The sequence below is a fragment of the Arachis ipaensis genome, chromosome B10 (genome assembly GCF_059453495.1).
Source record: "Arachis ipaensis isolate K30076 ecotype BB chromosome B10, ASM5945349v1, whole genome shotgun sequence".
In the NCBI taxonomy this organism is placed as follows: Eukaryota; Viridiplantae; Streptophyta; class Magnoliopsida; order Fabales; family Fabaceae; genus Arachis; species Arachis ipaensis.
This window is the reverse complement of record NC_142435.1, coordinates 23,316,670-23,330,050: the sequence shown is the minus strand read 5'-3', so window position 1 is coordinate 23,330,050 and position 13,381 is coordinate 23,316,670.

Below are 13,381 nucleotides of genomic sequence, written 5' to 3'. Positions count from 1 at the left end.
TATTTGATTGATCATTGATCTTAATCATAAAATAATTAAAATTAATAATTAAAATTGTTCAAGGAAAATTAACTTATTATAAGAGATAAATCGTAACTTTAAATTATTGGCATAAAGTATAATATTTGTTTAATTAACAAAAAATAGTGGAATCTTCTTTACTAGTTAACAAAGAGTATTTAAAGATGGGTTATAAATAACTACTTATTTAAGAAAAGCCCCACTTTATGTTTAACTTGAAAACAATAGTACAAGAATTAATTAATGGTAAAGAATGAGAGGAAAGGAAGGGACAAGCTATGTGTGAAGCCCATGCATCATGTAGATGAGTATTTCAAATATGCATCATGACACATATGTTAATTACTCTAACAGTATCTTCTATTCGCCAATTGAAAAGAAAGAAAAAGACACTAATAAAGTAGCTTAACATATATAAGAATTGGAACACTATTACCTTAGTCCTTTGGCCCTTTTTCATCTGTTATTATATGCTTAGAGTTAACAGAGTAGCACTGTATAAGCATGGCATAAATGCATTACTAAAAATTTGTCCTAAACTATTTTAACCAATATGCAGCAAAATCTTATGTACCAATACATAATTAATAAAATAACAAATTCAGCTTCACAAAGTTTAATTTCACCTCTTCTAATGATATCAGCCAGCTTCTTAATAATATATTTTTACATCACATACCACTCATGCAAAAAACATTAATATCATATAGCACCACCCAAAAAAATCATGTACACGATGTTGAAAATTTAGTATGTGCATAAGAAAAAAACACCTTGAAATAGTAGTTATAAGATTACATTTAGTATTACATAAAAAATAAATAGACAGAGCACAATAAATACCAAAAGAGTGAATATTAGATCACTTTTCATGCTAGTAAAAAATCAACCAAATTGAAGGTAAAAAACAAAAGCAATTTTTAAAAAACACAGTAATAAAAAGAAAGGTTTTATCATAGTACTGATTTATAAGATTTTCAAATAAATTTTTAATATAAAATTTGAAAAAAAAGCTACTTTGTTAATGCAACAGAATAAAATTAGTTGCGGCTAGAATCCAAGCCATGTAAAACTATATCAAATGCATCTTTATCAAAATGCACTAGTAGTAGTAGATTTGGAAAACACATCACAAGGTTCAAAAGGAATTTAAATGTTCTCACTTGAACTGAGATCAAACTGCAGAAGTAATATCACAGTTCATAAAAAAACTAACATCAATTAATGAAACGTTATAATCAAATAATCATAACTAAGTAACCAATTAGTACTAAGTACTGAATTTACAAATACAAAAAAAATCAAATTGCAGAAGAATCACATTATCACAATTGAGAAAACAAAAATAAGTAATCTGATGCTGGCGGAAATCAGCCAATTAAGAATTTATGATATAAGAACAGCGTTGTAAGTACAGTTCTTAACCAGCTAAAATCCGCTTATCAATTTAGAAGGGTGTCACAAAATTGGAATAAAAATACTGGGAGTATGAATCCCAGGTCGTCTCCCAACGAGTTGACAAAAGGGTGCTATCTTATTAATTAGGAGTTTTCCGAGAAATTTTGAGAGTTGAATGACAGAAAGAGATTTATATATTCAAAATAAAAAGCCTTGACTGGGAGAATGATTAATTGGAAGTTCTATCCTTGTTGGAATTCTCCCAAGTGTAGTATAAAGAGGTTGTTATTTTCACTTAGTTAACCCTTACTAAATAAAGAAAAGTCAAGTGATTGAGCTAACTCTTATTCGCAAATCCTAGTCCTCTCCCTTGGGAAGGTCTAGCGTTAGTAAATAGAGAATTAGCCAACAACTTCCAATTTAACTAATCACTTGAGCATTCCAACTCAAGGGTCTCTTTTTAATCAACTCCCAAGTCAAGTTGGGAGTCTACTCTATTGACATAGAAGCCAATTTCGCATACGTGAAAAGGGAATAGAAAGAAGACATGATAGACAATAACTACAAATTAATTAAAAGTAAAAATAGTTCTTTGCATTAATAAATTCTAAAAACAATCCAATTGTAACTCTGAACAAAGATTAAGGATATGGAAAAGCAAGGGAATAAGAAAACAAACTAGAATACTAGCAACTTCAACGGAGATAATGGCTCTTCTCAATATCCAAAGCAAAAGCATAAAACTAGAAAATTATGAATGTGTAGAAAACCTAGAGGAAGAGTAATTTCTCTCTCTGATCTAAAACTAAAACTAAAACTATGCTAATGAGAATGTCTGTTGAGTCTCTACATGTTCCCTGACTCTAGTCTGTGTTTCTGGGCCAGAAACTGGGTCCAAACTCGGCCCAAAATCGCCCCTAGCATTTTTTGTGATTTCTGCAGATCGCGCATGTCACGCGTACGCGTCAGTCACGCGTGCGCGTCATTTGACGACTTTCCTTGCCACGCGTGCGCATCAGGCACGTGCTCGCGTCGTTGTGCGAACTCCAATCCACACGTTCGCGTCAGGTACGCGTGCGCGTCGCTGTGAAAATCTCCAGATCACGCGCATGCATGAGCCATGCATGCGCGTCGATGCTCGCTGGTTGTCTCCTTTATTTCTTGTGTTCCTTCCATTTTTGCAAGCTTTCTCTCCATCCTCTGAGCCATTCCTGCCCTATAAAGCCTGAAAACACTAAACACATAGATCACAGCATCGAATGGTAGAAAAGGGAATTTAAAATACGCAAATTTAAGGCTTATGAAGCAAGTTTTCAACCATAAAACAAAACTAGGAAGGAATTGTAAAACCATGCAATTTGTATGAATAACTGTGCAAAGACTTGATGAAACCACTCAATTGAGCACAAGATAAACCATAAAATGGTAGTTTATCAAACTTCCCACACTTAAACATTAGCATGTCTTCATGCTAAGCTCAAGGAGATTAAAAGAATAGATAGGAAAAAGTAAGACTCATGAAATGCAACCTATGTATGAATACAACTATATGCTAAGATGATTCTGTATATTTGGTTAAAAGTAAATAAGTTCTTCAAGACAAACATAAATTAGATATAACTAATTTAAATCATATAGTAAATACAAGTAGACCTGTAAGTAAACAGCTCATAAAAGCAGAAAACATAGAATTAAGCATTGAACCCTTCACTGGTAGTTTATGTGCACTCTAATCACTCAAGTGTATAGGGTAATCCACTCTAGTATTCTCTAGTCATGCTTTCTAAATTTTGTTTCTTACCTAACCTATCAACAGGTATTTAATGTACCAATACAAACATCATGAGATCTTTTCAAGGTTGTAATGGGGCTAAGGTAAAGGTGAGGGTATATATATGGCTAAGTGAGCTATAAATTGAATCCTTGACTAACCTAAGCTCTCACCTATACACACACTCTATATGCTTCTTAAATCATGCCTAGCTACCCAAAATTCCCACTTTTGCATCACATACTCATGCATCAACTTTTCTTTAATTTTATCACATATGCATTGATCTTTTATTAGCTGAATATTGGGGTAATTTTCTCCCCTTATTTATTTATTTATTGAAATATTTTTTTTATTGAAAAGTAAACATAACTTATCAATACACATGGATTTTTAATTTTTTTCTGGTCTCACATGAGTAGGTACCCAAATTTCTAATATTTTATCATAACACATTCCCTATTAACCCTTGTTCCCACAGTTTTCCCACACTTAGTTGATACACAATCTCTATCTTAAGCTAACCAAAGATTCAATTGGGGTAATTAATTGTTTTTTCGCTTAAGGCTAGTGATGTGGTAAAATATAGAACAAATGGGGATTAAAAGACTCAAGGTGGCTAACAAAGGTAATTGAAGGGTAGGCTATTTGGGATAAGTGAGCTAATAAAATAATGGCCTCAATCATATGCAAGCATGTGAATACACTAAACATTGGACATATAGAATGGAACAAAATAAAAATTACAATCATAGAGAAGAAACTACACAAGAATTAAAATATTATGGTTAAATAGTGTAACCATGCAATTAGGCTAAAAAATCTCACTGGGTGTGTGTTCTTAACCTAAAATACCATGTTCCAATTTACAGTCTTCAAACAAGTTTAACACAATTTTTTTTTTCAATTTAAATTAGTGAAATATTATAAAGTAGAGTCTTGAAAAGAAATTTATTACTTTAACCAAGCAAACATACATGCAAACAATTATTATCATGCAATCTATTCTATCTAACAAAAGAAAAATAACCTATTAGTGTTAAGAAAAAGCACTTACCTCCGGAAGTTAGGTACTGACCGACCTCTCCACACTTAAAACTTGGCACCGTCCTCGGTGCCATCAGTTAGGAACAAATGGGGGCTTGTAATAGCATCTCCACCGTCGGGATTGTCATGGCTCCTGGTGCTGGTAACTGAGGTGGAGTCCGGAGTGTCTGGTTCTTCTTCAGGTGGGTGGTTGCCAACAATCAACTCCTTGAGGTATGTAAATTGGCGCTTGTTACGACACTCCATTCGCTTTGCCTACTGGTCAAGCCGATCCAACCTCTGAAGTATCTGTAGGAGCAGCTGATTTATTGAAGGTACTTGTGATGTGGGAGGAGAAGGAATATCTCCGGCCGGGTCTGCGGTCCGGCTGATAGTGGCTGCTGGAGGTCTGATGTACTTCTCATTGGAGACAATCTGATCATCCCGCGAAAGTGTGGTCTTGGTGTCCCCAGCTCTGTAGGATACTCCGACTGTCGAGACTAGATCTGAAACCAAGGCGGGAAAGGGTAGGTTGCCCGTAATCTGTATGTGTCCCATGGCGTTCCGAAGGTGTCTTGGTAAGTTGAGAGGCTGGTCTGTAAGGATACACCAGAGGAGAACAGCCATATCTGCAGTGAAGGAGGACTCGTGAGTGCTCGAAAAGATGTAGTGGGACATAATCTGTGCCCACACTCGAGCCTCCAAAGTGAGTGCTGAAGCCAATATTCTCTTAGGTCGGGTTTGATGGTATCTATAGATCCATCTGCTGCCAGGTTGTGCTATAACTCTTAGGACATCATCCCAGTTAAATTGGTATGTCTGGCACTTGACAGAGGCTTCTTGGTATGCGTCCAATCCTTCTGGGGCAGGGGGAAGATCTAAGGATTTCTAAATGGCCTCTTCAGTTATGGAGACTTGCTTCTGACGGACATAGACAGATTGCAGGGTTGGCATGTCAAAAATTGGAGTAGAATTCGACTACCCATGAAAGATTGACCTGCCGTGGCTGCCTTCGTAAGAATCCCCATTGTCTGCGCTCAAGGCGGGGCTCAACAAACTCAACAATGTGGGTAGGGAGGATGAGTAGGTGCTCATTTTTGTAGTTCTTCTCAGCCAGGATGGGGAACATCTGCTCACAATAGCGGTTAGTGAACCACGTAGTGTCCCTTACTGGAAAGGCTTTCTCTGTTTCATCGACCTTGATGATCCTCTTGACTCGCTTTGTTGAGGGCTTTACTGATGTTGAAGATGGTTCCGTAGCTAGCGCTCTTTTTGTTCCTCTCCTTGCTGGTAGTTTGGGAGTAGCTTTCTCTTTACCCTTCTTGGTGGCCATCCTAAAAAGAGAAAAGGAAAGTAACATGTAAAGCAAAGGGTTAAAGCAAGGAGGAGGATAGTACAAGTGATAATCAATGCCAAGGTAAAGAAGGATGTCGTTAACACATGTTCACGATTACATGTAATCAGGACATCAATGAAAATATAGCATAATAAATTAAGACAATTAGATGCAAGATGTTTATTGGCATGCTGGCAAAGGCATGAGTAGCATAGATCAAGCATTAATTGCTTAATTTGATTATCAAATGTAACAAACTAACAATCACGTTTGTATTGACAATTATATTCAATTAATAAAATATTGAAAGGGTTTTGTGAAAAACAGGCATTAGAGTAGAAGGATAGAATAATTAAAAGTTCATCATGCCATACGGACTTTTTCACAAATACTTAGTATGCATGGTAAATATGTTATTAAAAGTATTAAATTTGAACATGCAAGCAACCCAAAAATAATTCATGATAATTGTCAAATAACTCCTTAATAAGCCACAAGCAAGTATGGAAGAAAACAATCACCCAATTAGACTTCTAACACCAAGTAAAATAATGCAAAAATAAATAAATACTAAGAAGAGAATAAAGAAAATACAAAGAAAGAACCTTGAGAAGAAGGTGACAAAGAGAGATAATGGAGAATGTGAGGTGAAGAAATTATGATGGAAGGGGGGAGAAGAAGAAGGGAGTAGAGAAAGAAGAAGGAGAAAAAGAATGTAGAATAAAGAAGAAAGAAGAGAAATAAAGAAGAAAGAAGAAAGAAATTAGGATTTGAAAAGAAAAGATATGAAAAGAGGCGGCACAAGGATCTGGTAGTGTTGCGCAAGTGATGCGCACGCGTACTCCACGCATACGCGTGGGTCGCGCAAATGGGAAGGCGACGCGTAGGCGTCAGTCACGCGTACGCGTGACCGTGCTTGTGCTACTCGCGCGAAGGCAGCCTTGTGCACGCACAACTCTCTGTTCGTATCGGGGTGCATGCCAAAATGGCATACGACGCGTGCACGTCATTGACGCATACGCGTGAGTGTGCAGAATTTGAAAATGATGCGCACGCGTCAGGGACGCGTACGCGTGAGTGACTTTGTGCCTTGGGCACAGTTCCCGCACCAAGCCATCACAACTTTCAGCCTGACACCTGTTTAAGTCGATTTTCCTAGGTCACGCGTGCGCGTCATTGACGCGTACGCGTGAGGTGCCAAATATTCAATTTACGCGCACGCGTGAGGGACGCGTGCGCGTGGTGATGCTTGTGCGATTAGCACACTTTCTGCGTTGCTCCCACGCAACTCTCTGCCACACTTTTTTTTACTTTATATATATATATATATGCAAATGCAAATGCAGGCTATATGCTGAATTCATGAGAAGAGTCACTAAATGAAACTAAGAAGAGAGAAAAGAACGATCATACCATGGTGGGTTGTCTCCCACCCAGCACTTTGCTTTAACGTCCTTAAGTTGGACGGTCCACAAGCTCAATCTACTTCTGTTGGTGGATCTTCCAATAGGAAGACCTCTAGCTCTTTGTGTTCCTTCATCTTCTCACCATGATAAAGCTTTAAGCGATGTCCATTAACCTTGATGAAATTGGAACTTGAAGGATGACTCAGGTGGAAGACTCCATATGGCTCTGCTTTCTCCATTCTGTAGGGACCTTCCCATCTAGATCTCAGCTTGCTTGGCATGAGTCTCAGCCTGGAGTTGTAGAGGAGAACTAGCTCTCCAGGCCTAAATTCTCTCCCCTTGATGTGCTTGTCATGCATGGCCTTCATCTTCTCTTTGTATCGCTTGGAGTTGTCATATGCTTCTAGGCGAAGGTTCTCTAATTCTTATAGTTGCAGCTTCTTTTCGGCTCCGGCCTTCTCAAAACTCATGTTGATTTCCTTTACTACCCAGAATGCTTTGTGCCCTATCTCTACTGGGAGATGACAAGCTTTTCCATAAACTAGGCAAAAGGGGCTCATCCCTATTGGTGTCTTGTATGCTGTCCGATATGCCCAAAGCGCGTCTTGTAGCCTGGTACTCCAGTCCTTCCTATGAGGCTTGACGATCTTCTCCAAGATATGCTTTATCTCTCTATTAGACACCTCTGCTTATCCATTGGTTTGGGGATGGTAAGCTGTTGCTACCTTGTGAACAATCCCATGCTTCTTCAGTAATCCTGCTAATCTCCTGTTACAAAAGTGAGTGCCTTGATCACTCACGATTGCTCATGGTGATCTAAAGCGATAGATAATATGGTTTCTAACAAAGGAGCAACAATGTTAGCATCATCAGTGCGGGTAGGAATTGCTTTCACCCGTTTAGAAACATAATCTACAACTAACAGTATATAAAGGTAACCACTAGAGTTTGGAAATGGACCCATGAAGTCAATGCCCCAAACATAAAAAATTTCACAGAATAGCATAATTTGCTGGGGCATCTCATCCCTCTTAGATATATTCCCAAATCTTTGGCATGGGGAACAAGATTTACAAAAGGCAGCAGTATCCTTAAAAAGAGTAGGCCACCAAAATCCACAGTCTAAAATTTTTCTAGTTGTTCTTTGAAGGCCAAAATGTCCTCCACTCTCAGAAGAGTGGCAGGCCTCTAAAATGGTCTGGAATTCTAATTGAGGCACACACCTTCTAATTATCTGATCGGCACCATACCTCCATAAATATAGGTCATCCCATATATAATATTTGGACTCGCTTTTCAGCTTGTCTCTTTGATGCTTAGTAAAATTAGGAGGGAAAGCATACCAATGAACTACTTCAGATACTGCGTGCAAGCTATCAAATGAAAAAGCATCATTGATAGGAGTGGAGTCAGTCTTGATGTGCTCTAGGCGACTCAAGTGCTCTGCCACTAAATTCTGGTTACCACTCCTATCCTTAATTTCCAAATCAAATTCTTGTAGCAACATTATCCAACGTATTAACCTTGGTTTGGACTCCTTTTTAGCTAATACATATTTTAGAGCTGCATGGTCTGAGTACACTACCACCTTAGTACCAAGTAAATAGGCTCGGAATTTATCCAAAGCAAAAACAATAGCCAGAAGCTCTTTTTCAGTGGTAGTGTAATTTGACTGAGCAGCGTCTAAAGTCTTAGAAGCATAAGCAATTACGAAAGGATCCTTACCTTCGCGCTGAGCTAGCGCCGCTCCTACTGCATGGTTGGAAGCGTCACACATAATCTCAACTGGCTGGCTCCAGTCTGGTCCTCTCACAATCGGGGCTTGAGTTAAGGCGATCTTCAGCTGATCAAATGCATTCATTGCAGCCCTTACTCAACTCGAACTCAACATCTTTCTGCAGCAATCTGGATAAAGGCAATGCTATCTTACTGAAGTCCTTGATAAATCTCCTGTAGAAACCTGCATGGCCAAGGAATGAACAGACTTCCCTCACGGAGGAGGGGTAAGGTAAACTAGAAATGACATCCACCTTTGCTGGATCAACAGAAATACCAGTATGAGAGACAACATGTCCTAGTACAATACCTTGTTTTACCATAAAGTGACATTTTTCAAAATTTAAAACAAGGTTTGAACTAATACACATGTCTAACACTCTAGCTAAACTATCCAAGCAAAGGCTAAATAAATCACCATAAATGCTAAAATCATCCATGAAAACTTCCATACAGTTCTCAATAAGATTTGAGAAGATACTCATCATGCATCTTTGGAAAGTAGCCGGTGCATTACATAAGCCAAAAGGCATCCTTTTGTATGCATACGTTCCAAAGGGACATGTAAAAGTAGTCTTCTTCTGATCTTCAGGAGCTATATGAATTTGAAAATAGCCTGTATAACCATCTAAAAAGCAGTAATGGGATTTACCTGACAGGCGATCAAGCATCTGATCAATAAATGGCAAGGGGTAATGATCCTTGCGAGTAGCTTGGTTGAGACGTCTGTAATCAATGCAAACCCTCCATGAATTCTGCACTCTAGTTGTCAGGAGCTCTCCATGCTCATTCTTTACTGTTGTGACTCTAGATTTCTTGGGCACCACTTGTACTGGACTGACCCATTCACTGTCTGAGATGGGGTAGATGATATCTGCTTCAAGTAGCCTGGTCACTTCTTTCTTGACAACTTCTAAGATGGTGGGGTTCAATCTCTTTTGAGGTTGACAGACAGACCGTGCTCCCTCTTCTAGAAATATTCTGTGCTCACAAACTTGAGGGCTTGATGAGCGGATAATTTATACGCTTTTTGGCATTGTTTTTAGTATATTTTTAGTAAGATCTAGTTACTTTTAGGGATGTTTTCATTAGTTTTTATGTTAAATTCACATTTCTGGACTTTACTATGAGTTTGTGTGTTTTTCTGTGATTTCAGGTATTTTCTGGCTGAAATTGAGGGACTTGAGCAAACATCAGATTCAGAGGTTGAAGAAGGACTGCTGATGCTGTTGGATTCTGACCTCCCTGTACTCAAAGTGGATTTTCTGGAGCTACAGAACTCGAAATGGCGCGCTTCCAATTGCGTTGGAAAGTAGACATCTAGGGCTTTCCAGCAATATATAATAGTCCATACTTTGGCCAAGAATAGATGACGTAAACTGGCATTCAACGCCAGCTTTCTGCCCAAATCTGGCGTCCAGCGCCAGAAAAGGAGCCAAAACCAGAGTTGAACGCCCAAACTGGCACAAAAACTGGCGTTCAACTCCACAAATGGCCTCTGCACGTGTAACACTCAAGCTCAGCCCAAACACACACCAAGTGGGCCCCGGAAGTGGATTTATGCATCAATTACTTACTCATGTAAACCCTAGTAGCTAGTTTATTATAAATAGGACCTTTTAATAGTGTATTAGACATCTTTGGTCTCAGTTTTAATCCATTGTTCATCTTAGGAGACTATTGATCATGTTTTAGGGGGCTGGCCATCTCGGCCATGCCTGGACCTTTCACTTATGTATTTTCATACGGTAGAGTTTCTACACTCCATAGATTAAGGTGTGGAGCTCTGCTGTTCCTCAAAGATTAATGCAAGTACTACTGTTTTCTATTCAATTCATCTTATTTCGCTTCTAAGATATCCATTCGCACCCAAGAACGTGATGAAGGTGATGATTAAGTGTGACGCTCATCACCATTCTCCCCTATGAACGCGTGCCTGACAAACACTTCTGTTCTACATGAAATAAGCTAGAATGAATATCTCTTAGATCTCCTAACCAGAATCTTCGTGGCGTAAGCTAGAATGATGGCGGCATTCAAGAGAATCCGGAAAGTCTAAACCTTGTCTGTGGTATTCCAAGTAGGATTCAATGATTGGATGACTGTGACGAGCTCCTAACTCGCGATTGCAGGGCGTTAGTGACAGACGCAAAAGGATAGTAAATCCTATTCCAGCATGATCGAGAACCGACAGATGAATAGCCGTGCCGTGACAGGGTGCGTGAGCATATTATTCACTGAGAGGATAAGATGAAGCCATTGGCAAGTGTGATGCCTCCAGACGATTAGCCGTGCCGTGACAGGGCATTAGATCATTTTCCCGAGAGATGACCGAAAGTAGCCATTGACAGTGGTGATGTATCACATAAAGCCAGCCATGGAAAGGAGTAAGACTGATTGGATGAAGATAGTAGGAAAGCAGAGGTTCAGAGGAACGAAAAGCATCTCCATTCGCTTATTTGAAATTCCTACCAATGAATTACATAAGTATCTCTATCCCTATTTTATTATATAATATTCGAAAACACCATTATCACTTTATATCTGCCTGACTGATATTTGCAAGGTGACCATAGCTTGCTTCATACCAACAATCTCCGTGGGATTCGACCTTTACTCACGTAAGGTATTACTTGGACGACCCAGTGCACTTGCTGGTTAGTTGTATCGAAGTTGTGACAAATTATGAATGTGTAATCACGATTACGCGTACCGAGTTGCTCACGTGCCAGGAATAGTTTGAGCCTGGACATCACAATTTTGTGCACCAAGTTTTTGGCGCCGTTGCCGGGGATTGTTCGAGTTTGGACAACTGACGGTTCATCTTGTTGCTCAGATTAGGTAATTTTCTTTTTATTTTGTTTTCAAAAATTTTTCAAAAATCTTTCAAAAATTTTCTCATCTGTTTTCGAAAAAAAAAAATATATATTTTAAAAAAAAAGTTTTTAAAAATAAATTATTCTATGGCTTCAAAATTTTTAAGAAGGAATTCTAGTGTTTCATGAAGCATGTTGAAGCCTGGCTGGCTGTAAAGCCATGTCTATTCCTTTGGGAATGAGTATGTCAGGCATGTCATATCTGAATTACATGCTGAAGCTTGGCTGGCCATTGGCCATGTCTAGTGTTTTGGACCGGAGCTTTCATTGAAGGCTTGGCTGGCTAGTGAGCCATGTCTAATTCCTGGACTGAAGCTTTAGACTAAGAATGCAAGATTCCTGGAATTCTTATTAAAAATTTTTGGAATCCTTATTTTTCCTTTTTCAATTAATTTTCGAAAAATCCAAAAAAAATTAGAAAATCATAAAAATAAAAAATATTTTTCTGTTTCTTGTTTGAGTCTTGAGTCATATCATAAGTTTGGTATCAATTGCATGTGCATCTTGCATTTTTTTTTGAAAATTCATGCATTCATAGTGTTCTTCATGATCTTCAAGTTGTTCTTGGTAAGTCTTCTTGTTTGATCTTGATGATTTTTTGTTTTGTGTTGTATGTTGTTTTTCATATGCATTCTTGAATTCTTAGTGCGTAAGTATTAAAGAATTCTAAGTTTGGTGTCTTGCATGTCTTCTTTGCATTAAAAATTTTTCAAAAATATGTTCTTGATGTTCATCATGATCTTCATAGTGTTCTTGGTGTTCATCTTGACATTCATAGCATTCTTGCATGCATTCATTGTTTTGATCTAAAAATTTCATGCATTGCATAATTTTCATGTTTTCATAAAAATTCAAAAAATCAAAAAAATATCTTTCCCTTTTTCTCTCATCAAATTCGAAAATTTGAGTTGATTTTTTCAAAAATTTTTAAAATCAAATTGTTTCTCATGAGTCAAATCAAATTTTCAATTTGAAAATCTTATCTTTTTCAAAATCTTTTTCAAAAATCAAATCTTTTTCAAAATTCTTAGTTATTTTCGAAAATTCCAAAAATATTTTTCAAAAATCTTTTTCTTATTTTTATACCAAATTTTCGAAAATAACAATAACAATTAATGTTTTGATTCAAAAATTTCAAGTTTGTTACTTGCTTGTTAAGACAGATTCAAACTTTAAGTTCTAGAATCATATCTTGTGATTTCTTATGAATCAAGTCATTAATTATGATTTTAAAAATCAAATCTTTTTCAAAACTAATTTCAATCATATCTTTTCAAAAATATCTTCTTATCTTTTTCAAAAATTTGATTTCAAAATATCTTCTCTAACTTCCTAACTTCTTATCTTTTCAAAATTGATTTTCAAATTTGTTTCAACTAACTAACTAACTTTTTGTTTGTTTCTTAACTTTTTCAAAACTACCTAACTAACTCTCTCTCTCTCATTTTCGAAAATATCTTCCCCCTTTTTCAAAATTTCTTTTTAATTTATTAATTATTTTAATTTTTAAATCTTAATTTTCGAAAATTACTAACATTTTTCAAAAACTATTTTCAAAAATCACTAACCTTTTTTTTCAAAATAATTTTCGAAAATTATCCCTCCCCCATCTTATTCTATTTATTCATTCATATCCTAACATCTCATCTAACATCTCTTCCATCCTCACAGTTGTGTTTCTTCCATTATATTACATTCTTTGTCTCACCCTCTTCTTCCACTCACACAGGGATCCCTACACTGTGGTATAAAGGATCTCTATTATTATTAT